General features: G+C 48.3%; 1 long non-coding RNA gene across 1 annotated transcript in view; it reads right to left on the bottom strand.

Annotated features, from left to right (window-relative positions):
* The window catches only part of LOC115518150, a 31338-nt gene extending 15578 nt beyond the window's left edge, over window positions 1–15760 (bottom strand). Inside the window, exon 1 of the long non-coding RNA XR_003970185.1 lies at window positions 15617–15760. This is a non-coding gene — a long non-coding RNA (uncharacterized LOC115518150). The remainder of the gene's footprint in view (window positions 1–15616) is intronic.
* Between the last annotated feature and the right edge of the window lie 1173 nt (window positions 15761–16933).

The raw sequence follows: 16933 nt of genomic DNA, 5'->3' as shown, positions 1-16933 counted from the left end.
TAACTTTGTCACTTTACTGAGAGAAAAAGAAAGACTGAAAATAGGTGAAGGATGTGCTCACTCGGTCACTGACTCATTCACAAGCACCTGCACAGCCTATCAGATGCACCTGGGCATCTGGGGGAACACGGAAAGGGCAGCGGGGGCCCTGGAAGGCTCTAACCCCGTGGTCCTGCCCCCTCATCCTCAAATTCCCAGTGACACCCCACGACCCGGCGGGTATCAGCACGAGACCTGCAGATGCGCACATAAAGAGATAGATCTGAACCATCTGAACCTGGAGGGTGTGGGCAGGGTCAGTGCTGTCGCACGATGAGGGCTTTCTCCTCGCAGCTGCCCACGGCCTCCCCGGTTGGACCCCGGCCTGTCAGCGGGGCAGTCCCTGCCTTTTCCACCCGCCTCCCCTCCCAGCCAGCTCCCCAAGTGTAGCTGAGTGGATGAGAAAGCAGCTCACTGATGAAAACGTGTGCAGAACGTAAGCGGTCCCAGGCCCGCACCTTGCGCGCCGCGTCTCATTCGATCACTGTGACAAACCTAGGAACCAGGCATTATTTCTTCAATCAGCTTTCCTCAAGTGTGATTTGCATATGCTGAAGTGCACCCATTTTAAGGGTTCCGTTGGATGGCTTTTAACCGCTGCAGACACCTGTGTAGCCACACGCAAATCAACGAGAGCGTCTCTGAGACCACATGGTCACGCCCCTCTCCGTGAAATGGAATCACACAGTGTGTGTCTTCTGTCTCACTGCTTCTGCTCAGCACCTGATAGGCTTTGTCCTGCTAACCCGGCACGTTCTGGGTCATTTCCCACCAGATATTTCTGTTCCAGCAAACAGATACTGAAAACTTGAATGAAATTCAAATTCCATTCATGTTTTTTTTTTTAAATGATTTAACAGAGTAGACACAGGAGAAAACTTCTAATTTAACTTGTTAGAAACCATCGGTGAGTAATCTTCCCAAAGCCGTCACCCGAACGTACAACACTCAACATCAGAAATCGCCAAATAAATTTTAACGATATAATATCTGCTGAAAACCAGAAGTTTCTGATGATATATACAACTTGGTACTCTTTTTATTAAGTTCAGGGAAAACCTAAAGTTAAAACATATGTTTTGTAGAAATGCACGTATATGGAAACATTAAAAAAAAAAAAAGAAATCCCTTGTGCTTGCCTGCATGCGTGGACGTGTGCGCGCACAAACACGTCTAGGGGAAAAGCAGGTTCCTCTAATTGTAGTTCTGAGCCGTCTGGAGACAGGGATCATCGATTTCTGAACGGGACGTGTTCTGTAAACCGTGTGGGCTCCGAAGGGCCTGGGCTCCCCACGGCTCCTGGGGCTCCCCGCTCCAGTATCCCGTGAGGCCGGCAGCCCTTCCCGCCCTTAGGCCCTGTATCTTCCAGTGCAAACCCCTGCTAGCTAGTCTGTTTGCTTATTCCACCACACTTTGAGCAGTTTCTTTTCTTTGCCACCGAATACCCCAGCCCAAGCCACAGGCCCATCTGACCACATGATGTCCCCGCTATGAGAAGTAAGGCCAGGCACGTCTGGAGCCACGCTGGATGTTCCCTTTGGCGAGGGAATATTCTGGAGAACTGGGTATCTTGCTCCAACATCTACCTTCGCCAGCCCTGACGGGGTTGCTAATGCAGTGGGTTCGGGTTGCTGGTTCAGCAAGTTATGACCTCTGAAACCAGGCCTTTCTTGGGAATTCCGGAACGAGCAGAGAATGTGTGGAAAAGTCACAAAGGTCAGTGGCTTCTGCTCTCCAGCTGCAGGAGAGCTCAGGGTCACTTCACAAAGCCCGCTGCTTCACCAGCCCTGGGAGCGGCGGCTGACACCCGTCCGGCTCGCAGCCTCTCCCGTGTGCCTGGAACCACGACTCACCACCCCGTTGCTCCTACAGTTGCTATGACAGAGCCAAGTGCAGAAGGTTACATCAGATCATGCTAAGTGACCAGACTTAGGGTCAGCTCTGTGCAGAACAAACACGGTGATGAAGGTAAACACAATTGGCTGTGATTAACAAGATTTCTCTGTGCTCGTCAACCAAGCTGCAAGTTTGATTGATCCCAGTCAATTAAGAACAGCAACAATTTTATTCCTTGTAACGGCTGAGTAATATTCCATTGTAGATACGTATATACCACATCTTTATCCATTCACCTACTGATGGGCACTGGACTGCTTCTGGGTCCTGGCTGTTGTGAATAATGCTGCAAAAACACAGGCATGTATATCTCCGGTTGAATTAGAGTTCTTGTCTTTTTTTTTTATGTTTATTTATTTTTGACAGAGAGAGAGAGACAGAGCATGAGCAGGGGAGGGGCAGAGAGAGAGGGAAATACAGAATCCGAAGCAGGCTCCAGACTCTGAGCCATCAGCACAGAGCCCGACGCAGGACCTGAATTCACCAACCATGAGATCATGACTTGAGCCGGTCAGACACTTAACCCACTGAGCCACCCTGGTACCCCTATGGTAATCCTATTTTTAATTTGGTGAGGAACTTCCATACTCTTTTCCAGAGTGGCTGAACCAGTTTGCATTCCCACCGACAGTGCATGAGGGTTCCTTTTACTCCACATCCTCGCTAACACTTGTTATTTCTTGCTTTTTTGATATTAGCCATCCTGATAGGTGTGAGGTCGTATCTCCTTGCATTTCTATGATGATGATTGATGTTGAGCACCTTTTCACATGTCTCTTGGCCATCTCGATGCCCTCTTTGTAAAAATGTTTATTTAGGTCCTCTGCCCATTTTTTAACCAAATTGTTTTCTTGGTGTTGAGTTGCACAAGCTCTTCATATAGTTTGGATATTAACCCCTTATCGGCTGTATCATTTGCAAATATCTTGTCCAATTCAGTCGGTTGCCTTGTTTTGTTCTGATGGTTTCCTTTGCTGTGTGAGAGCTTTTTATTTTGATGTGGTCCCAATAGTTTATTTTTGCTTTTGTTTCCCTTGCCTCAGGAGACATATTCATAAATACGTTTTGTAAGGTTGATGTCCAAGAGATTACTGCCTGTGTTTTCTTTCGAGAGTTTTACGGCTTCAAGTGTCACATGTAGGTCTTTAATCCATTTTGAGTTTATTTTTGTGTAAGATATAATAAAGTGGTCCAGTTTCATTCTTTCGCATGTTGCTTTTCATTTTTCCCAACACCATTTATTGAAAAGACTGTCTTTTCCTCATTGTATATTCTTGCGTCCTTTGTCACAGATTAATTGACCGTGTAAGCACGGGTTTATTTCTGTTCCACCGATCTATGTGTCTCTCTTGCCATTTGTGACAACACCGGTGCACCTAGAGGTTATTATGCTAAGTGAAGTAAGTCAGACGGAGAAAAACAAATACCACACGCTTTCATTGATGTGTAGAATCTATAAAACAAAACAAATGAACAAACAGACTCTTGAATACAGAGAACAAACCGGTGGCTGCCAGAGGGGAGGGAGGTGGCAGGGTGGGTGAAATAGGTGATTAAGAGGCACACATTTCCAGTTATAAAATAAATTAGTCACAGGCATGGAAAGTACAGCACAAGGAATACAAGCGGTAACACTGCAATAGCACTGCACGGTGATGGATGATGACCGTATTTATCGCAGAGAGCACTGAGTAATGAACGACACTGAGTCACTATGTCGTACACCTGAAACTAACATAACCCTGTGTGTCAATTATATTTCAATAAAAAAAGAAGTAATAGCCATGACCCAGGCAGCCTTCCCACTGAACATTAGGGCAGCAGATTTACAAGTGGGATATGAATTGAGCGTGTGGTATCTACTTTAGATCTGACGGAACACCTTTCTCTCACCTTCTATCATGCCTTCACTCATTAGACCTTCTCAAGACAGCCAGCCCAGGGCAATCCCTTCTACTTTCTACAAACTGAGCTGCAGAATAAGAAGTAAATATTTTTTAAGGGATAATAATGAGCTGTAGAATACATTTACCCTGAACATACACACGCTTGAAAAGGAACTTTGGCAACAATTGTGACGAAGATGGCAATTACGGGAGACAGGATGTGTGATGTATCCCAGCAATGTTCCCATGCAGGCACTTTTTGGAATATGAATTGATGGGCTCTTGGTATCACACAAGCGTGCCTCCTAGGGAAGGAGCTTTTCCCCTAACTAACTGAGATTTCCATTAATCCGTATTCTTGAGTGGAATCTGTTACTTAGTGGTATGTTTACAGATGGGTCCCCTAATTTCTGTGGGGGAACAGTTACTTTTTTAGGTCCGGAGACCCTGAGACCACAGACAAAGGGTGGATGATAAGGAATGAAGCCCCCCACGTGTCCAGCTGCTGGTGTCCACTGGGTTGGTTTGGATTCATTCCTGCCCTGGGAGGGGACAGGGCTCTGGAATGGGAAGTGATGTCACAGCGGCCTCGGCCAGCTTGGAGATCTTCTACTTTGGCAGCTTGGCTTGGGGAGTGGGAGCACGCTTAATACAAACATAAATGAGCCTCTCTCGTGGGTCGGAAGTCCCTTCGGCTTACTCGAGCTCTCGGAACACAGGACTCTTCAGACAGAAGAATGGGCATGTGCTTCCCAAAAGGAAACCTTAGCGTAAAACACAGTATGCTCATGAAGACTCCCCAGTTTTCTCCTTCTCTGATGTCAGAGAAAGACAGAGAATGGTCCATCAGCTGCCTTCTGTTTCAAACCTTCTTTAAAACTCATGACTAGAACGTGGCGTGGAACACGCTTCAGCTGATTCCTAAGAGGTTGTGGAGGGCTGGCAAATCCCACCTCAGTGCTGACATCCCAATAGAGAAATGAGTCTGGGTCATCAAGAGTATTTTCTCCAGGGCTCATTTGTGGGAGGAACCATTTACATTTGCAGTCAGAAACATCCCACACAAAATCTAACTGCAATTAGCAAACGCCGACCCCCTAGTCGGCCACGTCTATCACTGGAATCCAACGCGTGATGATTCTGTGAGCAGAATTCTTCCAAGTGCTGTGCTCTGTTATGTCTAAGCAGACCGATGAGAACACAGAGTATAAGGAAGTATGGGTATAATGTCAATCTGGTCACTCAAAAAAAAAAATGCATCATTGGGGCGCCTGGGTGGCTCAGTCGACTGAGCGTCCAACTTCGGCTCAGGTCATGATCTCGTGGTCTATGAGTTCGAGCCCCCCGTCGGGCTCTGTGCTGACAGCTCGGAGCCTGGAGCCTGCTTCAGATTCTGTGTCTCCCTCTCTCTCTGCCCCTCCCCCACTCGTGCTCTGCCTCTCTCTCTCTCTCAAAATTTTTTAAAAATGCATCATTGAATTTGGAAAGTGCATAACACAGCACTGGTTGGGGCTGTTTAAAAAAATGGCTCCATGGGCACCTGGGTGGTTCAGTCCGTTAAGTGGCTGATTCTTGATCTCAGGGTCATGAGTGCAAGTCTTGTGCTGAGCTCCATGCTGTGTGTGGAACCTCTTTTAAAAAACGGCCGCAAGTTCTCTGACCTTCTCACACTATGGGGTGATGTCTGTCACCCTTCCCTGTGACTCTGGCTGGAGGTGGGGGGGCTCCGACCCACGGCGTACGATGGAATTCACCCGCCCTGGGAAGCTAGCTGCTCGTGTGCTGTCCGGCCGCCCCGAGACAGCCTTCTGAGGGGTCACCTGTAGGCGGCCCAGGGGGCAGCCCCGGCCGAGCTCCCAGACCACGGGCCTCACCAAACTCCTCCCGAGCAACGGGGCCACGTGGAGCCTCCAGCCCAGTCGGCCTTCAGGTGACAGCAGCCATGCCGAGCCAAGTCCAGCGCCAAATGCATGAGGGGCCCGAGAAGAACGGCTTGCCCGAGCTTTCCCCAAACTTCTGGCCCACAGAGTCACAAGACAAAAATAAAGCGGTTGTGTTAAGTCACTGAGTGTGGAAGTCACTCCCAGACGGCACGGTCTGCATCCTAAACAGAACCAGACTCGGGAGTATGTCAGGTGCGCGCCCCTGGCCGCAGGGAGAGGGGAACTCGAACATCCAAGTCCCTGGATCTCTTCTAAAGAAACCTGGGAATTTGGGAGGAAGAAAGTAAAGAGAACAGATTAGGTGCTAGTCCCAGAAAGTGTCAACGGAGCCCCGGTTTTAATTCGACAAGCGCCTGTCATGTAGCATCGGTGACAAAGTGACGTGCTGGGGGGTTGGGTTCTCTTTTTTATCCCAACGGTTACAGGTTGGGGCCGCATCCTTTTGAAGGCGTAATAACACTAAGCCATTTAAAGCTGCTGGGAGCCATCACTCGCGGATGCTCACGAAACACACACAGATGTGCCTTTCTCACGTGACTAACACTGTACCCAAGTGAGGAAGCACGTATTACAAACCAGATTCGTAGATGCTTTTAAAAGAGTCTTCCTCCCCGCCCCCACCCCCGCCACCCCGCTGTATATTTGCAAAGCCAGAAAGGAAAACGAAGGAGACACAGCCATTCCTCTAATTCGCACGTGACTCTCTTGTAGCAAGAGAGAAGACTTAGTCATGGGGAGTTCGTCCCAGTACATCCCCGGATGCCTAAAATGCGATGCCCAAAGTCACATGAAGAAAGAGCCTGTGGACTTAACTTCTTCCAAAGCGCTGGCGAGCCTTTGCATTCAGAAGCCTCTAATGCACCGTGCATTCAAAATGAATACAGCAGTGATATTTTAAGTTCTCATGTGAACCTGGCTAATGGGACCAAATTATGTGGTTGCAGCTTCTGCAATCGTAAAGGGCAGGCGGCCCGGGTTCAGACTCTGGTAGGTGCTGGTGAGTCCTGGCGGCAGGAAGACATCAGAGACAAGAGACAATGGGGAGTAATTAGGCGCCTGGGCTGGGGAACCAACTCAACTTGGGCCTAAATTCTGGCTTTGAAAACTACCCATCGTGTGATTTAGAGACTGACCACAATTTGTAAGCCTTGGTTTCCCTCACATGTAAAGTAGGAACGGTACCAACCAAAATAGGAGCATCTTTTAATTCCAACAAGGGGGGTTTCCATCTAACCCGAGGGAAGGTATGGCTTGCGTGCGTGACTACTGTGGTATGTCCTCTTTCCAATGTTTAAAACTTGGAGCAAATAGGAGGGTGGGTGATGGGTATTGAAGAGGGCATCTTTTGGGATGAGCACTGGGTGTTGTATGGAAACCAATTTGACAATAAATTTCATATATTAAAAATAAATAAATAAATAAATAAATAAATAGAAAATAAATAAATAAATGTTACAAGTTTTTAAAATAATAAATAAATAAATAAATAAATAAATAAATAAATAAAACTTGGAGCAAATAGTTCACGCTTAAATGCCAGTAGATTTGTAAAACTTACGCTGTACGTCCTCTCCGAAACATCATCTGATGGGAATGCAAATTGGTATCACTTTTTGAGAACATAATTTTTAAAATATTTTTAATGCTTATTTATTTCTTTTTGAGAGAGAGAGAGAGAACACAAGTGGGAGAGGGGCAGAGAGAGGCACACACACAGACTCTGAAGCAGGCTCCAGGCTCTGAGCTGTCAGCACAGAGCCCGACACGGGGCTCAAACTCATGAACCTTGAGATCATGCCCTGAGCCGAAGTCGGACGCCCAACTGACTGAGCCACCCAGGCGCCCCCTGAGAACGTAATTTGGTGAAATATATCGAAGCCCCTAAAAACGTGTCTGCCTTCTGACCTAGCCCTTTGAATCCCCAGCCTTCTTGCTATTGGTGCACAGGTATTCACTGCAAATTAACTATGTATTTATACGACGTTTTATTACGTAGATGTTTAAATGGGTATGTGTTCATTGGTACGGAATAATACGCCTAATATATATATTTTAACTATAGTTAGCAGGTTCCCAAACACTATGGTGACTATTATTTCATCTTGAGAAGTTGAAGACACGCATGGCTGTGTCAATAGATAAACACAAAGGAGGGAAAAGTGGAGCAGGTTGAACATGCGCTAAAACTCAGAGCGATCCGAGCTTCCGTGAGGCGACACATCCCTCTGTCCATGGAGAAAGCTCTTCCCCCACCTCGACAGCCACTGCCCCCCACCCCCCGCTCCCGACCAGTGGCCAGGCCGGTCAGCCCTGACAGCACGTACCTCTTTGCTCGTTTCTATTTTCTAGTTTTTCTACCCTGCGTAAGTATGATTATCTAGTTTGTAAAAAACGGGTCCCCGAAATCCCTTGCACCACCCAAAACCCCCATCACCCCCAGCCCCACCCTTCGCGCCCAGAGGCGTCATAGGTATGGGGTTGTTGGCTGTGAGGCCGCGGCCCGGCACCCCCTGTGTCCGCCCGGCCGATGGCACTGATGTGGGATCTCTCTGGCCATTGGCTCCTGTCTGCTCCAATGGTCTGAACAACACAGACTCAAAAACTGGACGAGGGTCAGCAAAGGTGGCTTGGAGCAAGGAGAAAAATGAACCAAGAACGTCTCTGATACGTCCGTTTCTTATGGACTTGGTACATGTGGGATGATTTACGTTTAAAATACATGGCTTCTGTCTTCCTCTGAATTCTTCCACATGTCTTTCGCTTTTGGCCTGTGCCTGTGGCTGAAGACATATGAATAGGCTATCTTCCCACCCTCGGCCATACAGGAAACACAGTGCCTATGAAAATTGCCTAGACCAGAAATCTAACCATCCTGCTGGTAAATGGTGACACTCTAACCCGGGGCGGGGGGAGGGCGGAGGTACAATAAGAACAGGTCACAGCCACACACACCCATCACTTTCCAAGTCATGTCAGCGTCAGTCAGTACAAGATAAATTCATGGGCCCATCCTTCCAAAATACTCAAAAATCCACTTAGGTAAAGGAAATAGCAAATTCCTGGGATTTCCGCCCACTGCTCTGTATTTTAATGGCAACAGCCTTTTCCGTCTTGGGCATCTACTGACAAGAAAGAAATCGTCCCAAAACCTTGCGGCTTGAGGCAGTGAAAGTGTATTATGAAATAGTCCGTGCTTGGAGCTCCAGCCCAGCTCAGCGGGTGAGCTGACTCAGGATCTCTCAGGAGGTTGCACGGAAGATACGCATGAGGCTGTCGTCTTTTGAAGACTTGACCGAGGCTGGAGAAACCACAGTGGAGAGAATCTGCTCACGTGGCCCCTGGCACGGGCCTCTTCCCGGGGTGGTTAAGCTTCCCCAAGGCAGGTGATCTGAGGGACCCAGAGAGGAGAAGGGGCACACGTGCAGTCAAACTCACTTCTGCCACATCCTATCCACGAGAGGCTACTCACCGAGTCCAGCCCACACCCAAGAGAGGGACTATCAAAGAGCTTGTGGACATACTGGGAACCACCACCGAACCTTACTAAAAACAGGAACATCTATCTTTTATTTCTGACTTAGGACTACATCAAAACACATCTTTCTCCGACTTAACCCAATAGAGTGCGGGTATTTTTCTTACTTACTTGCAATTAAAGCATATTAACTCTTAACGTCTAAACCTCAGCTATTTTGAGGAAGGTAAGTGAATTCTAATCTGCTTCCAGAAAACACAAAAACCAGTTACGTTGGGTCACAGACCCAAACCTTGGCCAGGATTGAGTATATTATCCCTGAGGTAGACTATCTATGACAACATGCAGCCACCATCCTGGACGTTCCCACTTTTTCATAAGAAACAAGCCAGGCACGGTTGGAGCCAGTTGAGAAAGATGAAGCCCGCAGGCGTCTGTGGGAGGATGGGGTGGCCACGTTCAGAAGTGAAATACAACTCCTGTTATTACTTCTGGCCTCCTTTTTTCTCTTTCATTGAGTTGGAGAGCTGCCAGGACAGAAAAGGAGACTGATGGGGAGGCCAGTAACAGCGAGACAGAAAGTCAACTTCACACACGCACAGCTAAGGACTCTCCAACTCCGCGTGTTGTCCTCAACTCCCTACCCACAGACACTCTGTGACTCCCAGTGCGGTGGCCTGTGCATTGTAAAAGGTGGCAGCAGGAGATAGACCTATTTTAGGGGCATTAGGCTGATATGAGTGAGCTCTAATCCAGGAAGGGCAGTGAATGGTCGTGGTGCTGATGGAATCACCATCATCATCTAAACAGCGAATGCGCTTTCTATGGCACTCGGTACAGCTGGGCAGAGGAGAGAACCAGCTCGTGAGACTACACGACGGGAAACCGTGTCGCAACTCTGGAGAAGGTGTCCCAGTGGGTCCATCCTTGAGTTATGTCCCAACCTCAGTCCCCTAGTGCAAGTCAAGAGCTCATAGCTTTAGGATTTTTAAAAAAATAGAAATGCTAGCTCTTATGCCGGTAGGTTTTGGATTTATGGAAAAAGCGCTTCTTCAAATCACTGCCACAGATGTATTTATAATGTGCCACAGTACATGGTGTTTGAGGAATATGAAGTCATATAAGTACAGAGCAGTGTCTCAGGCATGACAGCTTTGGGGAGGGGTCGCTCTGTCACATTACAGTCCCATGTGAGTCCCGTCCAGGCCTCCTAGAGTTCCGTACTGCCCTGACAATCACTGCAGGAATGGCGAGTGTTACCATGGTGACATGGGACACGTGTGAATAAAATGGTCACAAAGCCAGTGATCTGGAAGAAGACTAATTTTTAAATGCCTCCTGATAATCATCTGCATAGCAGCTGTGTGACGGGCCCAAGGGAACTGGGGTGCTCACCAGCCCCGCCATGGACTGGCTGGGTCATACGAGTCCTTTGAGTTCCTTTGGGATCTCCAGCTTCTACTTACTCAAAAGTGCCCGGTACATATTTGCTGATAAGTCAAGGTGCTGGGTTGTTTTCTTTCCTCTCCAGCTGGGAAAAATTAGTGCGCTTATATTCTATTCTGCTAATCACCATTACCGTAAACAAGTAAACCCTACTTTCGAAAGCATATGATACTTATCTACTGGGAAGGGCCAAAACGATTGCCTTTGTGAATCAAGTTTCAAAAGTGGTTGTATCTCCATTAAGGAGAAAAACTCAGATTCCCAGGAAATGTTTTAAAAGTTCTGCCTCTTTTTAGAATTTCAAGAACACAGGGGAAATCTCTCTCTCTCATTTCAGGGAAGTTTGTGGTCTGTAAGTTGTACTCTTTTAACCAGAACCCAAGCTCCACCAGCCATTTAATATGCGGCCATCTTTGATATTCTGAGTTGAAGGCATGAGTATTGAGAGTAGGAAATGTATGGTGGCCTCAGGAGGGGAGTTGCATTTGGGGCATGGACACGGAAGAGGTCGTGCTGTCCTGGCAGGCACCGACCACACAGCTGCAGGAGGTGGTGGCAGAGAGCTGAGCCAAGGACTCCACGTGGAGAACAGTTTGGGTAGTGGGGGAAGCTGCCGGCTACTTCCACTGGCCAAGGTGCAGAGAGTGGATGTGGGCATTGACTGGATGGGGCACTGGTCGAAGACTGATTTCCGTGGGCCTCCTGATGTTCCCAGCCCTGGACCCGTGAGGCCTCTCCCTGGAGGAAGGGGGAGTTGATGCTCTCCGGCAACTCGCTCCTAAAGGCCCCGTGTCCTCCCTCTCTTCCACCATGGGCGTCTCCAAGTCGATGATCTTTGACATTTTGGCAAGATTGATGACAAAGAGCCAACAGTTGGATGCTGACCCACATGACACTGAATTTCCGTAACTGATCTATCCCCGAAAAGTGTGGACACCGCATCCTTGGGACAGCGTCCCAGCCCACAGCTGCCCCCGTGCCTTCCCACCTCAGCCCCTGCACATTGGTCGGCTGTCTGGAGACTGAGTCTAACACACTAGCACTTCGGAGATACTATTATTATTTCTTAATACTAACAACAACAACTGTCGTGTAGCCTTTCTTTGCGCAGCTTTGCATCCTGAGTCTGCCCAGACTGGAGTGTTCCTCTATAGCTACTGGTCGAAGGATTTTGTCACCAGGAGTTTAAATCTCCAATAAAGAGTTTGCTTCTCTCAGCTGCCCTTCCACAGTGGAGCGCTCTTTTGAAATCAATGCGATCTTTAAGGCGATCATTAAATAGGAGGGACCTGTAATCTCCTTGGAAACATAAGTTTGGAATGCTTTCTGGACTCTGACCCGGCTGCCCAGGGTGCCAGCTGATGGGAGTCTGGGTGATGAAGTCACCTGATAGCATGCCAGGAAACACCGTATCTCAGGACTTGATTTCAGTGCCCGCTCCCTGATCTGAAAGGACGGCAGTGCAGTCTAAGAGAAACGCCACGGACACTTAATAACTAGCACCGATGAGTCCCTATCAAAGTGAATCCACTGTCCGCGCATTTCTTGACATATTTATGTTTACCCCGGAAAAGCAAAAACACATCATATTAGTAAGAATTTAATTTTACTCTTTGAGCAAAGTAAGTTATGTAACTAAGCTAAAAGAAACACAAAAGCAATTTGCAAACATGAAATTGCTTTCAGGAGTAAATGTAGAATGGCGCTCTGAAGATTATCATCAAAATTCAATTAAATGTTCACTTGGATGTTCGTTACGAAACGGAGAACACATACAGGAGAGAAACGCTGGCCAGCTGTTAAATAATAATTGCTGGAAGCAACGTTTCCTGATTCGGCCCCGAAAGTCAGCGAAGCATTTCAAATATATTTTATAAAACCAAAATTTGAAAACTACCTAGAATGTCACTAAGTCAGTCGTGGAAATCTGGCCTCTTTCACAAATGAAAGTGTAAGTACTTTCTGTTCTGTGCAAAAGTTTTCCTTTTTTTTTTTTTTTTTTTTTTTTTTGCTTCCTGTTGAAATTGTTACTTTCACCCATATATGGCTCCAAACATACAAGCCATTTTAGAACGGTTGTTGAAATCATTCACTCTTGGCCTGAAGCGAGCTTGGGTTTTCACTCCCAACTATATCTTCTGGGAAAGCTGTAAGTGAAAATCGGATCATAAGGCCCGTGTAAAAACTGTGTGGCATTCTCCAGCAGAAACCACATACTGTCTTTATTTTTCTGTTTTTGTTTTGGGCACATCTGTTAATCAAAGGGCGGCTCATGGCCTTTCGGAAACACATTTTTCAGTGTGTGTGTGCGTGCTGGAGGACTTTGAACGCACTTGCTGATTCAAAACAAGGCAATATCTCTTCGATGACATAAACTTCCACTCCCCAGTACCGGGAACTCACCGCTCTCTGAACTCAAAGTTGGAGGTTGGGCCAAAGGGTGTCTCACCTGTGAGTGCATTTGCTGCGAGCCCGGCTGACTACGCGTGGGGAGCCGACCGGTTCTGACAGTGACGCAAACCTCTTCGGGTTTTACGTGCATCGTCCTCAAGACTAATTCCCCAGGTATCTCTGGATTATGGAAAATTCCACATAGAGTGGCCACACTTACCAGCCTGCCCTGGTCCTCACACAGCTGCCCAGTCACCTGAATGACATCGAATGATCGATACAAAGTACACTGACCCCTGTGAGCAGGAAGCGAATCTTGTAGTTTTTAATAGGTGGTGTCAAGTCGTATTAAGTACCCACGGCCAAGACTCCCAATGCCAGTCCCTCAATTACGAGACAATCACATGCTAATGTTCTTCAGGACACGAGTATTGACAGACTTCTCTGACGGATGTAAGGAAAGCCTCTTTCCTGGGATCCCAGGAACAATCCCGTTCAGAAAACCCAGGAATAGATGAGGAATTTCACCCCCAACACACACACACACACACACACACACACACACACACAGACCGTAATCACCCCCAACACACCCACGCAGACTGTCATGTATGCATCTAGACATTCTAGAATATTCTTTACAATTTCTGTACAATTTCTTCCTGTAAATTTGCAATTTATACAATGTCTAGAATGTTTATTACACAGAGACTGCAATGTACATATGCAGACATTCTAGAATGTTCTTTACAATTTCGGTACAATTTCTTCCTATACATATAGACATTCTAGAATGTTCTTTACAATTGCATATCCCTGGGTAAATCTGATTTCCTTTAACTCAGCGTATAAAAACAAATTTTAAAATGTTCTGGGATATCTCCCATGTTTAAAAAGATACTTTTAAAACCATTCTGAGGGGCGCCTGGGTGGCTCAGTCGGCTAAGCATTCGACTCTCGATTTCGGCTCAGGTCACGATCATGATCTCATACTTCGTGGGATCGAGCCACAACAGGCTCCTGCACAGACAGTGTGGAACCTGCTTGGGATTCTCTCTCTCTTTTTTCTCTCTCTCCATGCCCCCCCCCCAAATAAACAAATAAACGTTAAAAAGACACTCTGAGTGAAAGATAATTGTTAACATCTCCCATCCCTTATTTCCTCCATGGGTGACATCTCACTATGTAAGACCAGATGGAGGCTGAGGAGGAGACCCTGGCCATGACACAGCCTGCCCTTTCAGAGCAAGGCGGAGCCAAAATAGATGCTGAAGGAAACGAAACCCAGACTGAACACCACTGGCCCTAAAATAGCAGCAGGGTTTGTAACCACCACAGCAGGAGCAGCTGCTGGTCACTGGCCAGGGCCCTTTATTCAGCTCGTCACTGTTGGGGGGTGTGGGGGCGTGGGGCTCAGAAGCGAGCGGGCCGCCCAGCACACAAGTTCAGAACCACAAATCAGAAACTCTGACAATAACACCTGGGGCAGAGTCACCTTTCTGGGGGGTTTTCACAAGAGACTAGCTCCCCCGGAGACCTGGGAGGGTCGGTGAGTGGTGTTTGCCGCGCACCGGCTCTGTGCCAGCAACAGACCAGGCTTCCGCCCTCACGGAGACCCTACAAAGTCCGTCTTCGGGTCCTCATGCCACAAATGAGGAGACCGAGGCCAACGTGAGACTGGCCCAAGGGCCCACAGCTAGAAAGCTCTTTCTAGCAAACCACGCATCTACCGGTGAGCTGGGGGTCAAGGAAGCAGTTACCACAGACACACCTAACGGAAGGCGGCCTGGCAGATGGAGTTACCCATTTCCAATCGCCGAACAAACCGTGTGACACGGGGCCCCGCAGACAGGCAAGGGAAGGACATCAATCAAACCAGGAGTGGCCGGAGGAAGGGAAGGGACGCCTTAGTAAAGAAAGGGGGGCGGGGACGGGGGCAGCTCACAGGAGATGAGCCGAAAGAGAAGATGCGAGTCTGCAGGTCTTAGTCGCAGGTAGGCTGTGGGGCTTGGAGATCGAGAAGCTTACAACTCCCGTGGCCAAGCTCTGGGACTCGGGCCGGAGGGACCCGTGGGAAGTGAGAGCGAGACATAGAGAAACACCTGTCCCTTTGCTGCAGGTGAACCGATGCCCCAAAGATGCTCGAGTGAGGCAGCAGGACAGGGCCTGGAGGGAGGCCACAGATGACCGACCTGCTGCCTTAATTCGAGCAGAGACAAGAGGTAACCAGCCCCATTCCCTGCCCAGCCCATAAGCTCTTGATAAGCAGAAACAAATTCAGGGGTCGACTTGGTATTTCTTGGGTTCTTGACGGGACCCGGAGATCCAAATGACTTCTAAATGCTAGCGATGAGCCGAGTCGTTCTGGAATGGATTGAAACCCTGAAGTGAGCTCAATCCGCTTCAGCACGCCCAGATTGTGTCTGACTGGGATGCGAGCCCATGCCTACGGCCCATTACAGATTGTGGGCCCAGCTCCTGAGGACGATACATTCCCCCTCTAGGAATTTCTGGCTTTGGCAGAAAACAGGGGTACTCACATATCGTCAGCAGTTATGGGGCAGCATAATCTCAAACCGTGTCCACGTGACTGAGGCCCAGGAGGAAGCACGGTGACATTAAGAGCGTTGGCCCCGACCGTGGGGGCCCAGGGACAGCGTGTGATGCGACAGGCCGACCGCACAGTTCTGTCTGCCCCAGCGCCACTCACACACCACTCACACCGAAGGCCACCTTGGGCAATCGGGGACAGGAAAACAGGGTCATGCCCATTTTATTCATTCTTTATCACTGAGAGCAAATATTGACTTAGCAATCATAGAATGCCTTCCACTAGATTAGACACTTGGGTAGAAGTCTACTGAATGTAAATAAGATGTTAATTATTATAACTTCATGATGCCTTCAGAGCGAGGCTCCAGATGAATTTTTAACACACACTTGAGAGAGCAACACGGTCATAACGTAATTCTCTACGGGGATTTTGAAAGAGGAATGGTTAGTACCCAGACGCTGCCACATAGGCGACAAGATTTTAAATTGGGGCAAAACCATGACTTCGTGTTTGTCTGAAGTTCCCTTTCCACCACAGGAAGCACTGCTCCCCTCCGAGAAGGCCTTGCTCAATTCTCACTCTCAGGGCCGCATCACACCTCATGAGTCACGGAGGTGGCTCCCTGCTGGGACACTCTGCAAGGGCCTTGGAATGTGTCTCAGTGCACAGAGAATCTGCCCCCAACCACGTTAACATCCAAGAAAGTTAAGGATACTATTTCAGAAGTGGTCTGACTAGATACACAAATTCTCTCCCTCCCCCGGCCCCGCCACCAGCCATGTCCTCAGAGCACTGGACAACGTGTCCCAGGCCAGCTGACCAGGGGCAGCATGGAGCCCTCCAGCTGCTGAGCTGCAGCGATTTGCAAAAACACACCGGGGCGTCAGCTGCCTTGTCCCGAAGGTGGTGTGGCCGTGAATCACACAGGGGAAGCACTGAAAATGTGTCCCGTTGACATCTCTGGGGGGCCAGAGATGTTGACAACTCAGGGAGCATGGGGCCCCGATCACACAGAAAACTACCAGCGCTCTTTCGTGCTTCTGGGGAAGAGCCGTACAGGTCTGTCACTGGAAGAAGCCTGGGGAGATCATGCTAGTGGACGCCCACCATCATTTCGGAAATGTGGAAATGGAAGTCCGAGATCCAATGGTCACGTGACAGCCAAGCCAAGCCAAGAGTCCGCTCTTAGGATTTTCTCTCTGTCACACAGCTGGGGCCCATCTCTCAATCTGGGGGAAGTCATTGCTCATTTGTGTCAGGACTTTGAGGACAGGAGTAAATCACCACTTCGCCGGGCAAAATT

The sequence above is a fragment of the Lynx canadensis genome, chromosome B4 (assembly GCF_007474595.2).
Source record: "Lynx canadensis isolate LIC74 chromosome B4, mLynCan4.pri.v2, whole genome shotgun sequence".
In the NCBI taxonomy this organism is placed as follows: Eukaryota; Metazoa; Chordata; class Mammalia; order Carnivora; family Felidae; genus Lynx; species Lynx canadensis.
This window is presented reverse-complemented; position numbering and strand designations above follow the sequence as displayed.